At 38.2% G+C, this 16,343-nt stretch overlaps 1 long non-coding RNA gene across 1 annotated transcript; it reads right to left on the reverse strand.

The window, feature by feature from the left end:
* Window positions 1-11,980: 11,980 nt before the first annotated feature.
* On the reverse strand, window positions 11,981-12,481 carry LOC141993721 (uncharacterized). Its single transcript, XR_012640929.1, has 3 exons — window positions 12,457-12,481; window positions 12,143-12,215; window positions 11,981-12,030 (listed from the first exon to the last, which is right to left on the reverse strand). It is a non-coding gene; the product is annotated as an uncharacterized LOC141993721 (long non-coding RNA).
* Between the last annotated feature and the right edge of the window lie 3,862 nt (window positions 12,482-16,343).

Genomic DNA, 16,343 nt, shown 5'->3' on the forward strand with positions numbered 1-16,343 from the left:
CAGTGGAGAGGCTACAATAAAGGTAATATTTTCTGACCAACCCAGAACAAGGAAAATCAGAAGGAAAGAAAGATAAAACAATTATTCTGTAAAACTGTGTGTGCCATAAAAAATTTGGTTGGTTCAGACAGCAAGTGAAGGTTCTTCTTAATTTTATCCAACCCCCCCCCCAAAAAAAAACAAACAAATAAATATTGAGCTATTAAACTTATATGGACTTGAATTCAAGGCTTAAGACAAAAATCATGTAACTAGAGGTCCATCTGAAGTGAGATGTGAGGATCCAGATCCAAGTTCCCACCGAGATTATGATGGATCTGATGTTCTAGTTTGCTATCTTACATAGATGTGCCTGAACATAATACAGGGTTTGCTTTCCAGATTCATTTCTGACCAACTTCAACAGAGCTGTCCTTCAACAGAGCTGTACTTCAACTGTAAAAGTCAAATATAATGTGATGGTAGAATCTCAACAACAGAGAATGAATCATTTCCATAAAAATATAATAGGAAGTTTCTAAGGGAATCAATGAGTTTCTCATTCTTTTATCCTCAGTGTTGAGGTTTTTTTGAAAAAACATCTACTTTGGACAGGAAAGCACACAAAGTACATTTTAGGTAAGATGGCTTTATTTGATTTTCAGTTCCTTTAAAAGGTGTACTTATGTTTCTATGATGATCTTGCCTACAGTCTTGAGACAAGGTTCTGTAACAGAACCACTGTGATTAGATTATTAATCTACTTCTGATATTTTTTGCTGTTTGTATGAGAAGGATGATTTATTCTGTAATATTTAGCATACTGATGAAAGCAGAAATAGAAGTAGAACCATGTCTTCAAGATAGGGTTATGTGAAATATTTGCTAAGAAATTCCTAAACCACATGCAATTCACATGGTTTCAGGTTTTGTCAAACCTTTGCCCTACTAAATGGATTGCAGATGACAGGGTGCAAGGTATGTGAAATGAAAAGTTGAGAAGAAGAATAGATTGGAAAATTATAAGGATTTTTCTTAAATTCTCTCATTATAAAATGGAAATATTTTATGTCAAATTTCAATGGAATTGTCTTTGACAAAGTCCAACAAATGTTTTTGGTAAGTTTTCAAGAAGTTGAAAGTCTTTCCTCTCTTTTTCGGGGGACAAGTCAGAAGTGAAAATTTAGAAAGTCTATTTTTCATAGAAACAAAAAAAACAAAAAAAAATTCTGTCTTCTGGGACCCAAAGACTAGTTTGGGTATTTGGGGCAAGATTCAACTGAAAACCATAGAAGATTACTGAAGATTACTGAAGCCAGGAAATGATGGACAAGGGACCTTTATATTTCATCTGAGTTCAAAGCTTTTGAACTCAGTGAATGAATTAAAAGGGCAAACTGTGAAATATTGCATGTTCAGTTAGACACATTAAGTTTGATTCTTTTCTGAACTTCTCCAAAATCTTGGACAATTCAGTAGTTCAGAATGCTATTAGAAAATAGTACAAAAGTAATACAAGATCCATGCCCCCATGAGCAGAACAAGTGACAACCTTCCCTACCTTCAGAAAAAGTCTTTATAAATAAATAGAGTTTGTATGATCCCCTTGAAGGATCTACATATTCCAGGCTCTGTCCAACTAAAGGAAAAGGAAGGGAATGAGCCATTTATTTCCCACCCAGTTGTACTAGAGTTGGTCTAGTTTCGGGTAACTTTACAAGGCTACAATTATTTGTACATATTAGAACATTATGCAGCTTGGGAGGTGAACTCTCAAGTTGCATAGCTGTTTATTATGTTGGGTTTGAACCCCTTTCTTGATTCTTTTAACTGTATTTTAGGACATCTTATTGCTTAAATGTCTGATTAATTGTATATCATGTATATTTGCTTATGGATATAATTGGGCCAGTTGACCTCAGGTCAAGGCTGGACACAAAATATCTTATTTGTTCTGGCAGTTTACCAATGCTATAGTATCTTAATTCCCCACCCCCCAACCCTTACAAAACAGGCAATGCTCAAAAGCGTAGTGCAGGTTCCCTGGGACATGATGTCATTTTGCAAGGATTACCAGCATTGTTTTAAAGATGCCCCTGAGGGAAGATGAAGAAGGTGGCAATGTGATCTCAGAAATTGGAATGGAAAGCTTTTAGTTCCCAGGTGTTGCAATTCTATTGTCAATGCTTGTTGTGCATGCTATTTTCCCGCAAACTATTAACATCTAAGCAAAATATATAACATAAATAAATGACAGTACTTCGTCTATGCTTTGGGAAAGAGGCCAGACAACAACTATGGGTTTCAAAAAAGTCAGAAACCAGTTTATATTGCATAAACAAAGGTAATTCAATTATAGTCTTGATGACACAAGTTTTTTTGTTTTTAAAAGGACTAATTAACTTGTATCTGGAATAAAATTATAGAATCTAGAATAGTAGTTAGAATCTAGAATAGTAGTTAGAATCTTTCTGCTAATGCAGAAAACAACATTTGACATTTTAGCAGTTTTTGATATTTGGTGTACTCCAACGAAACAAGACGTGCTTGTCACAATATTCCGAACTGCATTAACAATAGAAAAGTTATCAATCCCAATATCTTTGTGTCACCAGAAATTCAAAGTGGTACACAAAAATACCTTAACACTTCACCGATGTCTTGTGATTAAAACTCAGGTTTCTTATTGGAATCATAATGCATAGTCCAGAGAAACAAGAGGTTTCAATATTTAAATGTGCGGAATAAAGCAAACAAAGCCTGATCACACTTAAACACTTGTAATGAAAATGCCTCCAAATGCCATATTGCCTAAGAAAGGGAGCAGAGAGACACCACCTGACTGCAATTCTTTGTCGCCACACTGGAATGGAATGGCTTTAATTTGAATACCCACCTGCCCTAAAGCAACATACCTGCCTGGTACATGGGGCAACATCTGCAGCTCACTCATTCTCTTTGGAGTGAAAATGCATTTAGCAGTTGTAATTTGGTATCCTGTAGCAGATAATAATGATTAAGAGATATGCCCATGACCACGCCTTATTTTTGGGAAACCATGCCCAGTTCTTCTAAAGCATACTCCAAGTGTTGCTGATTTTTATCTTTCTTTGATCCCTTCAGAGGAGAAGAAAGCACATCTTAGAGTTCTTTTCACTTTTTTTTTTAAAAGATCAGATTAAATTTATACTTTTTTGATGAATCAGGTGCTACATGTTAAATAGGATAATTGGGCCCATGTTACTTATTCAGCAGTTATGCACATACATTACCTGTGGTGTTATCTACTTGCTGTTATGTTATCCAGCTGCTTAATGTGTCTGAATTGTATTGGGTTTGAGAAAAGATGTGGTTCCTTTTATCCAGATAAAAGATGGAAGCCAGCTTCATTTCCTTGTAGTTTTCCTGTTTTGATAAAAATGCATTATGACATTATTCAGCAATTGGATGGTTCATATTCTACGCATTTGTAAGACTTGTTTTAAAATAAGTTAATCAAAGCATTTATATTTCTTCAAGTTCTTTGGAAGTTATTAGAAATTTGATAAACACAACTCGTCTGAAAGCATGGAGTTACCATAACATCTCTACAGAGATCAATTAATTGTCTACGTTTATTTTTAGACTTATAAAATGCACTCAAAGTACTCTATGGGTAAATATGTCTTACTTTAAAATACATACATCATTATATACTTTGTTCTGCCGGACATTCACTGGAGAGCAGAAAGCATATGCAGTTAGTTGGGCATGCTGCTACTTTGAAGGCAGTATGTTTCCATTCTACTCCTACAATGCCATGCATGTATACAATAAGTAGTATTCACAGTGTTAAAGTTTATGGTGATATAATAGAAAATATCGATTTCATCAGTACATCAATATTAGTAGTTGAGAGTTACATAAAAAAACCTAGCCCATTTCATAAGGCATTAAAAACATAAATGCTAGCTAGCTATCAAATACATTTGAGATTACAATATAAGCCTAGGAAATATAAGACCCTGTAATGACCAGAGTTTATTGCTTGGCTGATAGTTTTTGACTGCTTAGTCTTTCATACCCCACTCATCCACCCCTTCCTGTTTTTTTACAGTATATCTATGGTTACACATTGCAATAGGTCACTTTTCCTACACTAGATGAATGAGAGAACAATCAACAATATACATACTAAAATTTGAATGTGTAAACTGCTGTAGAAAGCATTCTACAGACATTGACTTATTGACAAAAGATCTCTAGGAGGTGGGCAACTGCTGGAGCACATATAGTGGGTTAGTAGCAGAGTCAGGGCAAGAACTCAGCAACACTTGGTTATCACTTCCATGCCTTTCCTGCTGGACTACAGTGCTTGTCTGCCTGCCGTGCAAGTTGAGTTAGATACTTGTATGGGAATGCACATCAAAAACTTTGCTTGTGCTTCTTTTGTTTTGTGTTTCTAGTTACTTGATTCCCCTTCAGTCTCTGCACTTTGGAATAAACGTATTAACAAATTGATCTCCCTACCAACCTCCACACAATCAAAAAGGCTTCAGCTTGTAACAAGGAGTATCAGCTTAGAATGTAGTACAAATACAATTAGATTCAAACATTTGAGAAGCAGAGGCCTATATCCACACTTATTTTTTTCAGACATACTTTCCCACAAATACCACTAAATGAGATTCTTGTCTGTTAATATGGATATGTAGGTGCCTAGCTAGCCATGTAGGGGTGCAAAATAGTGGGCAACATTCAGAGGTAATGCATAAGCTAGATTCTCCTCCATTTCAAGGAAAACAAAAACAAATCACAACCACTTTTCATTAATGGCTACACATACAGCATCTGAGTTAAGCAAAAATGTAACAAAAACAAGCCTTCCCCCCAGCTTACAATACGATTGGGGTGCTTCCATTCTAACCTACTCCCTTGGCCAAAAGAAAAACTTTCCCAATTACTGTCTCATTCTATCCTTTTATGTGGCTCAGAACAACTGGCATTGAATTGCTATTTTCACATAATTAGTCTTTAATCTTCACTGGTTGCATTATCACCTGTTCCACTTGCAAATCTCTGGCCCTGCTAATGTCTCCAATTAGCATGCTCCTACTCATCTCCCTCCAGCAGGTTGTAGGGAAGCAGCATTTCCACTAAGAAATTAACTCTCACCTGGAGTACTTCGAGGTTTTGTCGTACCCAGAGTTACACTTCCAGCTTAAAAAAAAAATTGCCTTCCTCACATTAAATCTACAGTGTGTGGTCAAATGTTGTGCTCTCTTTATGGAGCAGGTGGTTCTTGGGTTGAGAGGAAACAGAGACTTTATCCCTTGCATTGTATTACCAATGTGCATATAATAAGCCTCCCTACGATGACTTAGAAATGTTACATAAATGACAACTAGATCAGCTGACATATTCTTCAGTTGCTCTTTATTAATAAGATATATGTTATATTGCATCTCAACAACAGCAGCTACAAAATTAGATTCCCCAGCAAAGTGTGTAAATGACATGATTCCATAAAGAAAGACGTGTCTTTGTTTATTATTTGATGTGATAGGAGGTGGTTGTTTTCCTCAAGTATATGCTTTTTTGTTACCCACATATAGAAAGACTAGATTGCATGATTTGCATATGGATTCAACAAGTGTAACAACAGTAAGTGAAACACACACACTCACATTTAAATAGATTGGAAGATGTAGTGAAATGGGGCAAGCCAATGTCTAGTCATTGCAGTAGCTAGGTTTCAAAGTCAGTCCCTTAACTCAGTCCACCACTTCCCCAGTCAGGCAGATGGCTCCGCAGGGAATTGTGTTCACCCCTATGAAAGTTTGCAGCAAATCAGTATTGAATTCTTTTCTCTTACAATTCCAAATGCGCTGCTGGTGGGTTCCTCTTAGCTCTACATGTTGCTCATCTTTTTTACTGGAAAGACAACTTGGTGTTCTATATAGCCTTCCCCAGTTCTCAATGAAGTTAAAGGGAATCCTTCCAGGGACTTCAATGAGAGTTGGATCAGACCCATAGACACAAAGGATTTGATAAAGGAGAAAATGCTATCTTGGAGGGAGACCACTCTCCATAAAAAGATGTATTGAAATGTAATACGTTAATCCCATTACTCAAACAGAGCTTTCAAAAAAGCTGCACCAGTAGAAGTGTTTTCTGTTCTTTGTCATTTTGAGCATGTGACTTTGTTATCTAGGTAGCTGGTGCTATTGTGCCATCAGTATGAAATATATACTCAGTGTCCCTTAGTTTTCAAACTATTATATAATATTTGAGCACTCTGTAATGGAGTAGAATCTTATCCAAATGACCCCAAAAGCCTCCAAAGTTTTCAAAGAAACCGAAATTGTTTTCTCTTCATTATCCCCTCCTGAGTAGACTCCACCCTCAGAAGCCTGCTAGCTGAAGAGGATTTTTCAAGACAACTGCTTCTTTACACACATATCCGACGTCTTCCAAAAGTCTCCCTCAGTGATCTGAAAGTCTTGGGAACTTTCCTAAAATTGTGATGAAAATACTATCACTGGAAGACACAAGAGCATTTGGGGTAAAAAGAAGTTTCACATGATCTTGCAAACTCTGATTAGGTTTTACATAAGTGTTTAATTAAAGTTCATAAGAAACTTTTCAGTAATCTGTAAATGCTCCTGAGTGCTGCTTTGATTTTATTTTTTTGTCTACGTATCTTAAGCTCATAAGGGTTCTAAATACCCCACTAGCTACCTATCTACAATCTTTAGCCACCTAAATATCTTTAAAAATCTGGCACTAAGTGACAGGAAATTTGTGAAGAGCAGGGACTTGAACCCAAGTCCTAAGTAAGTACCTTAGGATATATCTATACTGCAATTAAACACCTGTGGCTGGCCCGTGTCAGTTGACTAGGGCTCACGGGGCTTGAGCTGCAGGATATAAAATTGAAGCATAGAAGTCTGGACTGGAGCCCTGGCTCTGGGACCATCTACCCCTCGCAGAGTTACAGATGCCTGCGCCTGGACATTTAGGCTGCAATTTTATACCCTGTGAACCTGAGATAGCTCACACAGGCCAGCCACAAGTATCTAATTGCAATGTAGACACACTTACAATGATTGGACCATCCTTCCTCTTTGCCTGCCTCTAGCATTGGATATACCGTAGGGCCCAGGCCAGGGCTATTTCCTTACCTGCCTCATAAAATCAGACAGAGATGGAAGCATCCCAATAAATCGCCTAACACATACTCTTGTCATTGTACAATTGCTTCCCACAATACATTCTAAGGTGTTCTGTGCAATCTAGTTTTTAAAAGGTTTCTAGAGCTGAGGCTTCCAACTATCTCAGTTGGAAGACTATTTCACAGTCCCTCATTTAGTCAATTTGTTTTTTTTTCCCCTGAAATTCAAGCCAGTTCTTGTCATTATAGCTTCCTGCACATGCCATGCTAAATAATTCCTCCCTCACTTCAAAAATTGTTGATTGTCACCTGCTTAACCTGTCTGAGACGTTGGCAGAGTGGATTAAGACAGCCTCAGTCCTGTAATGAGCTCTGCGGGACTTCAGTGGGTCTCTGTGTGGGCACCAGTGTCTATCTGCCAGCCTGCATGGAGCTCATTTCAGCATCAGGGCCTAAAGTAGCCAGAGGGGCTCTAATTTACATATTAATCTGAATTTGGCTTTGCTAGTCTAAGGGAGTGTGAATAGTTAAGTAAATCTAAGGGAAATCCAAGTAAATGTACAGTGAGTCAAAGTTTCTATAACACATTGAAGGGCCTGGCCTAAAGTGTCTGTTTGCCAACTTAGATACCCTCTAGACTTTCTTAGGCTGAATGCAACACAGCATCTCAGTTGTTCAATCTATCAGTGGATGGCTACGAACATCTTAAATGCATTCATGTTTTACTCAAGCTCAAAATCATTGTCCCATTTAATAGATAAGGATAATGAGATTCATTAAGCTTAAGTGACCTGCTTGTTTATCCCGTTTCTTTTGAGAGTTGAGGACTATTTATGGATCTTCAGAGGTAGAGAAGATGGATGTGCCCTACTTCACTAAATGTATCAATACATTTAAAAAAATGTTAGGAAGGTATTGCCACTACACACACACACACACAAATATAACAACAGTAAACTTTATTTTCCTTGGATTGAGTCTATTAACTCCTGGATAAACATGGGAAAATCTGATTTGCACTCCTGGGTAGAAAATTCCTGGATCATTTTCCATCTTGCTCTGCAAGTGTTGATATTGACCTGCAGGCCAGTTCTGAAATCCAGTAGCACTTGTCCAAACAAACAGTACATGTTCACTAGAGCTCCTGTGCAAACAAAGTATAAAATACAATACCAGTTACAGGTTTCTCATTTGTTCATCTATTTAAACAAGCTTAGGGATGTATATTTTAACTAAATCAGTTTTCAGTCACATTAAAGATAGAGATCAATCATAGTTTGAGGCTTATGGGGTAAAATATAATATTTCTTATTGAATTGATAATATTGATATTACTTTTCTTCTGATCCTGGCTCACCAAGCAATCTTCCAGCATCACCTACAGCATTTTGGTCCAGATCCACAAAGTGATGTGGGCAACTAACCGCCACTTTACTTACATCCAATATTTAGGAACCACTGCTCAGCTGCAACCTAATCCAGCTGGAGGTGCCTAAGTTTCTGCCTTTGGGCATGCACACTGTCGCCTCAGTCTTAACGGCTAGTACCTCTCTTATGCCTAGGCCCCAGTGGGCTCCTCAAACCAGGCATTCCTCCACCTAAATTCCCTGCAGTGTCCAATCCAGCAGGCATGCTCAGGCCATTCCTAATGAAACAAAAAGTGATGGGGGGCGGGGGGGGGGGGAGAAAGAGGCTAGGAAGTAACAGCTGTGGTCTCCATTATAACTTTTGCCTCATGGTTAGGATGCATGATACCCTGGGTCAGTTTCCGCCTCTGGCTGACATGGGGAAGGGATTTGAACTTGGGTTTCTCATCTCTCAGGTGCATGCTCTAACCACTGGACTATAGAGTTATTTCCACCCTCAGTCTGGCCCACTGCCTATTTAGTTAGTTATACACAGTGGAACAGCTTCAGTGGTTAGAGCAGTCACCTGAGGTGGGAAACCCAAGATCAAATCCCTGCTCCATATCAGTTCGGGGGGGGGGAGGGGAGGGGAGAAGCTATCTTAGGCAGCTCCCCACTCAGCTTGCTGTCTTTTGTGGATCCGTTTCTTTTCCTAGCTCTCAAACTATAGAGATGCTGGGTGCCTAACTCAGGGCTGTGGATTCCACTGGATTTCAAAGTGCCTAAAAGTTAAGTGCTGCAATACTGAGTGTTGCACTAAATCTCTTTGCAGAGTTCTCTCTTTCCCAAAATAACTTTCTGTTTTTGTTTTTCCCCCCCAATTATATATGCCTCGGGTCAAATATTATTTGATCTGCTTGATGCTGGTAGAAAAAAAGTCATATGCATATATCCACCTACTTCTCTGCATTGCAGTATCCTACACAATGGAGATGGACCTGAACAGCAAAATTCAGATCTAGATCTGGATATCAAACCACCCGCTCCTGCACAAAGTTCTGGACTGATCAGATCCAATTCAGCCCATTATAAAGGTAAGGACTAGCTTGGAAATTAAGAACTGAATCAAGAATTGGATTATGCACCCCTGAAAAATGTAGAGGAGGTTGGATTAGGTAATTTAGTTTTGATCCATCATATATCATATCACATATCCTTAGAGCCACATCTTTCTGTATATATACCTACAGTTAATATAGCTATGTATATGTTTAGTTTTGTGCAAACAATTTATATGACACTTAAGGGAATGCCCTATATAATTGATTAGGAATAATAGTAGCAAGATTCTAGGACTTTATCTATAAGCAATTACTTTAAAATCTTATAGAACAGATACTATTGCCTATGTTTTCTGAATCCTGGAGAATTTTATAGCAGGGATCTGATTTTCTAGTAAATTCTTTAGGATGGTTCAGAAACCTCTGTGAAAAGGTTACAATTCTGTATAGGAATTTTTAGAATTCTATACAAATTCTCCACAAGGGTAAAAAAAAAAAAAAGCAAAAAAAAAGCATGAACTTAGAATTGTAATGTTTTCTTACACATGGGAAGTTACAGACTAGGCCCCCAATCATGTATATGAGTACTTTACATGTGGGAGTAATTGTACTGACTACTCCGCTGAATGGAGTTAATCTCATGTGCATAAGTAGGTGTTCACAAGATGTTTGCCGAAAGGTCTGATTCTGCAAGATGCTGAGTTCAGTGGGAATTTTAGGGGTGCTCAGCAGTTCCCAAGAGGTACCTCAGCTATCTGATTGGAAGCAATGAAGGCAGGCAGGAGATGAACAAACTGCCCTCTATAAAGTCAAACCAAGGTAGATACTCACCATGCTTTGCCTACTGTGCAAATTACCTTCACTCTGGTGTTTTCAAACATCTCTACTTCTTCCAGCCATGTTTACTGAAGTTTACATGTAATCCTGAGTCATATTGTGCAGTTCTTTAATAATACAAAACTAAACTGCCATTCCTCGGTGCTCCTGAGAGATATTACAAATAAGGCAATGCAAAGGGTGGGAAATGAATCTGACCTAAATCAACAGGTTTCCTCCTAACTTGGAAAAAACTGCCTCTATGTTTTCTTAGGGTAGAAGTCTGTTAGTTTAGCTCAATGTCACTCAAACTCTAAGGGTTAAAAGGCCATAGCTTGTTTACCTTAGGTTTTGATATTAACCAGTTAAAAAGATGGAGAACCAGGCTGTATGAGTCTGAAGAATGGTATCTGAGATATAAAAAATGCAATATTTCAAAAATTAAACAAACGGCCTACTATTATTTATTATCCACTTTTTTAGATCATCAATAGAACAATAAATTACAAGAGGATTAAGGGCATCCATAAATCATTTTCAGATGTGAAGTCAGCATTCAGATCTCCATGCCTCAAAAAGGAAAGATCCGTTTTAGTTCCAGTCTGCTCTCATTTTCTAACCTGAGACATCACTGGAATTGGCATTGCTGACCACAAAATACAGTAGGAAAATTGTGGGCTGTGAAAGAAAAATGCGAGTCTGAGCTGCTAAGGATCAGTATTTTGTCACTTCTTTTTATTATGCCATCCCATCTAGGAGAATAGCATATTCATAAAACTCTGTTTTCAAAGAATCCAGGCTAACTCCTGTCTTCTCTCTTTAGATCAAAAGCATACATATGAAAAATGCTTGTGATGAATTTGCCATTTCTTTCAAACCTACTGTGTAATTTTCCCCCTTCCCTTTATGAAATCAAATAGGACTCGAACTCCTTTACCAGACTTTTATGTGAAACCTCATCTTGGTCCCAATCAAGATTATACTGCAACACCAACTCAGTCCAGTTTACTAGCTCTTCGGTCATGTCAATCAACTTCAAAGGACTCCAAGATAAAGTTTCAACTGCACTGTATCAGATTGAAGATATTGTGCACAATTACCATCTCTGATTACACACTATGGGCCAGATCCTCCACTGACGTAAATAAGCATAACTCAATCGAAGTTATCTACCTCTTCCAGAGAAGATTACTAAGAGGTTTTTTCTTAAAAATAAAAAAATTAAAAAAAAAATAAAAGCACAGCATTTTAATAGTCACTGTCTTGGATCTCAATCTGAAAGAAAGCTCTAAAAGGTATGCCTTTATCACCACTCTAAAATTGGCCTTACCTTTCTAACAAACCACAGTAACTGAAGAATTAAATATATATCAAAGGAGATAATTATTTCATGATATAAGGCCTCACTTACAGCACTGTAGATATTGGCCTCAGATTTTTAAAAGGACATCAAAGTCTTAGAAAGTGTTTTGACCTCTAGATCTGATTATTACAACACAGTTCACTCAGGGTGAAATTACTGACCTTAAAAAAAGCTCCAATTGGTTTAAAATATAGCAGCTGTCTACTTCCCAACACAGGCAGCCAAAACCTCACTCCACTGTGCTGCTCTTTATACTGGATTACTGCTGAATAGCCAATGAGATTCAAGGTTTCTCTCCTGATCTTCAAAGTCCTCCATAAAAACAAGCAGAGCTGCATAAGGCAGTGCCTTACTGTTGCAATTTTGATTGTTCTCAGCAAACAACATTCTACTAGAACAATGGATGTGCAACCACAGTTATTACCTTTGCCCTCCTCCCACTTATTCTTTGCAACTAGAGCGGTGCAAATGACTGATACTTCAGTGTAGTGAAGGAACTGAAATATTAACAAAATAATAATTTGGGGTCAGACAAACCATTTTGTTTAACTCAAAATGAAACATTCTTTTGTTTTCAGATTTAAATATATATAAATTATATTATAAAAATTGCACATATAAAATCAAATCAAAATTCATTTAGGTTTTTTCTTCAATGAAACAATTTTGTGAAATTGTTTCAGTGGACCCAAATCTGCTTTTTTTCAGCTAAAAAAGATTTTACATGAAAAATCTTACCTAGTTCTAATTTGCTACATTTAGTTGCTGGGTCTTGCTTCAAAGTAGATTGTAACCTCTTCAGGGAAGGGCTTCCTAGGTTTTTTTGTACAGCAGCTAGCACAATGATCCTGATTGTGACCATTGGGCACTACCACAATAATACAGAGTGAGATTAGCAGATACTGGAGTCAGAGTTTTCACAGCTACTGACTCACATCTGAGAAACTCACTCCTAGAATGAACATGATCCTCCTCCTCTTCAGAATAAAGTGATAGCTTTCTCACAATAGCCACAAACACAAAGGATTCCTGTGCCTGGGGAATGAAGGGAGAGAGAGAAACTGAGATCCCATGATTTGCTTTTACGATTTGCAAGGCACTTAGAGGCAACTGTGGTCAGTATATATTTAAATGGGAAGACACCCATTGATTTCAATTGACTTTGGACAAATGGACCTACCTCTTTTTGTGCTCTCAACAGCTATTTAGGATGTTCACCATGAAACAAAAACTACTTGAAGCTTGTCTGATTTCAGGTTTCCTTAGAGTACATTCAACAAATTATTTGCTAAGGTTCACCAACTGTTTCAGCAAATCATTCTCGGCAAGCACTACCTGCTTTGTGGTCTTGCATCAAACAGGCAAAATTTGCATTTTGGCATGATTTTGATAGGTGGAAACTCAGTGGTTCTGACTGAATTCTAAAATCAAACCAAACCAGAGTTTGAGGTGGGTAAGGAAGAGAAGATCAAAATCTGTGCCCTTCTAAAGGAAAATCACCGAGATTCTCCCAGCTTTAGTTCCGTCCAAGTGGCCATATTATTTTTCAGTATCCATATGAACAGCAGCTAGAGAAATGAGCCCAGACAAGATTTTTGAAGAGTAGCAGTGATTCTGTCACTGAGAGAAGGGACCTGGGAGTCAACAGAAAAGAGTGACAGTTAATGACAAATGGCAACACTTTTTTATTTGTCCATATTAAGAGACGTTTGAGAAATAAGAATCAATAATGAATGGACATGGTTGTTGAATTTTCTATACCAGTGTTCCATCATATATAGAATGAGTTAGAGACAGAAATAGCTACTCACCTTGGAAATGGATGTGCCCAGTAAGGATGGGCATAGGTCCCAACAGTAATATTCTAGGATGTGTCAGACATCATCCAGAATTTCCCCAATTTGTGAAAACTGAGCATCCTCTTCATGAAATGAACCACCATCCCCTTGCCCCCAGTCTCTATCTTCATTTTTAAAGACCTCTACCCATCTTAACATATACATCTTCCTCTTCTATCACCAGCTGGTCCTTTGTGCCCCACCTTGGCATTCACCATCCACACTTTGGGAAACTCTATCATGACCTAAGAGAGAGGCAATTCTGCTTAACTCAGGTTTCTGCCTGCTGGAAATGATGACATTTTGTTTCTGGGGAAAATAATCCCTTATGGGGTTATATAATAGGCATGAACCCAACAGGCTTCATAAGAAATTGATGTGAACAGTTTACATACTTTAATTTTTAAAATGTCTATATGATAGAATTCTATACGACTTGTATACAAATCTACAATACTTTATAGTATTTTCCATAAGAGATCCAGATGAATAAAATAAGTGACTATGATACACAGATAATATATTAACAGTGTTCAATTTAACTCTGGCTGTCACACATTTTCTCATGGGCTTTGAAAGCTATATTTTCCTAGAGGAGTGCAGCTGTCTCTGCAAAAAATGCAGGAAAATGTAGTCACTGATGAAGCAGGATCCTGACCTGCTGATGACTTAAAAGACCGGGAATAAGGCCTTGAGCTGAAAGTGGAAATTCAGCTGGAGCCAGCAGAGGGATCGAACCACAAAGGTGATGTTCTCACAGTGGCCTGTGCTATTGAGAAGGTGAGCTGCTGCATTCCACAGTAGCTGGAGCCTTGTTGTTGCTTCCCTTTTTAACTTTAGATACAGTAACACAGTGTGAAAATGACAACTATGTGGTTCTCTGGGGCCAAGAGAAAGGAGTGAAGTTACCTAAGAAGAATAAGGTATTTTTCACCACTGGGTAGCTAGACTTAGTAACAAGACCCAGAGTCTCCCCAGCACTTTGACAAGAGGGGAGACACACTTGGCAGAAGAGAAGGTCAGTATCTTGCCCAGCTCTTCAAAACTCTTCCCCTTTATAATGAGCATTATGGGGCTTAGCTGGCACTACCTATTTCTCATCCATACATTGATCTCTTGAAGGCATCACAACATCCTTGCAATTGCTCTGGTTGTGTCTGTATTCCATTATACCTCGGTACATGGGGAGATTTCTAGCCAGTTAAAAAACAGAGGAACTATCCATTTTATTCTTATATAATCTAGATTCTTTGCTGAGAATAAGATTCATAAATGATAACATTCAGTAGTTCCAGAGTAGCAGCCGTGTTAGTCTGTATCCACAAAAAGAAAAGGAGGACTTGTGGCACCTTAGAGACTAACAAATTTATTTGAGCATAAGCTTTCATGCGCTACAGCAGATCTCAACTCAACTCCCTCACTCAGAATGTTCCCTTTGTCCTGAAACACAGTATCCCCTTATCCTTGTTTTAAACCCCTACTCCATGATCAAGGCATTTGGCCTTTTAGCTTGTCTACTGAGGAAATGAATTATTGCCTTGTAAAATGGGGCACCACTTCAGATTTGGAGGAAACCACAGGCTACATCTATACTATGAACCAGGAGTGTGATTGCCTTGCTCATGTTCACCGAGTACATACCTGAAACCATCAGATATGTACTCGGTGAAGCTCAGCCATGCCTCCACTGCCGCCACCTAAGCTACTGTGCCTACACTAATATTTATATTTATTCTATCTCAATGAGAGCTAGTGTAAGTGTGTGTACACAAGCAGGGTAATCACACCCTCCGCTTGTAGCCTTAGAGTACCAAATTCTGTTCTTAGTTACACTGGTGTAAATCCAGAGTAAGTGCATGTAAGTTAATAGATTTATACCAGTGCAGCAGAGAACAAGAACGAGGCAAAAAAATCACCTTGAAACTAAGGTACTATTTTCATTCCTAAATCCTACCCTATATCACACGGTAGGATAGTTTACTATTCTGCATAGACGTTACTTGATCCTCTTATGTTGCTGGACCAGACATTGGTTGAAGAAAACCCACATTTTCCCTGTTTGCTTCTTTATCCTTTCTTTACACTGTACTGTTCTGACAGGAAATGGCAAACAGATGCCCCTGTGACCTTTTGTTCCCCTAAGGTGACCAATCAAAGTGCAACATGTGGTCCCCTCATTTGGGCAGGAGCCAAAGTCTGTGCTCTTTAATTGGCTGTGCAGTCCCCTACAGCTGCAACAGATTAGTGACAAATTCTTTTCAAATAAAGCTGTGTTTTTTGTGTGTTTTTTTTGTTTGGTTTTATCATGCCTGGAGAAAAAAAGTGAAGTTAATAAAAATGTCAGGTAGGCAAACAAAATACCATTCATTATTAAACAGCAATAAAAGACTGCATTGATGGGTGTAAAGAAACAGGCAATGAGGAAGCTTCAAGAGGGAGGAAGAGAAGTAGAATCCTACGAATCATTACAAAAGTTTGCTCCATTCTTCACAATCTAGACTTCGCAATCTACTTTCTTTTTTACCTTAACATTTTAAGTCCCTAGCATAGGGCCAAACTCTCACGCTTCCTCCCAGACCTACAGATGTATATGGCTGAAAGGTAGTGAAACCAGTATGGCTCTGTTGTGATGCCACTGTGAAAAGAGGTCTGAGGCAAGTCAGAGACCCAGGGGAGTCTCCATAATACCAGTGCTCCATGGGTGAGGGAAGGGGCTAGATTAATGGCAATGAGCAGGGAATTTTGAAGATGAGTGTAGAGGGGGTGTATATATCTATAAGGATCCAC

The sequence above is a fragment of the Natator depressus genome, chromosome 9 (assembly GCF_965152275.1).
Source record: "Natator depressus isolate rNatDep1 chromosome 9, rNatDep2.hap1, whole genome shotgun sequence".
Taxonomy (NCBI): domain Eukaryota; kingdom Metazoa; phylum Chordata; order Testudines; family Cheloniidae; genus Natator; species Natator depressus.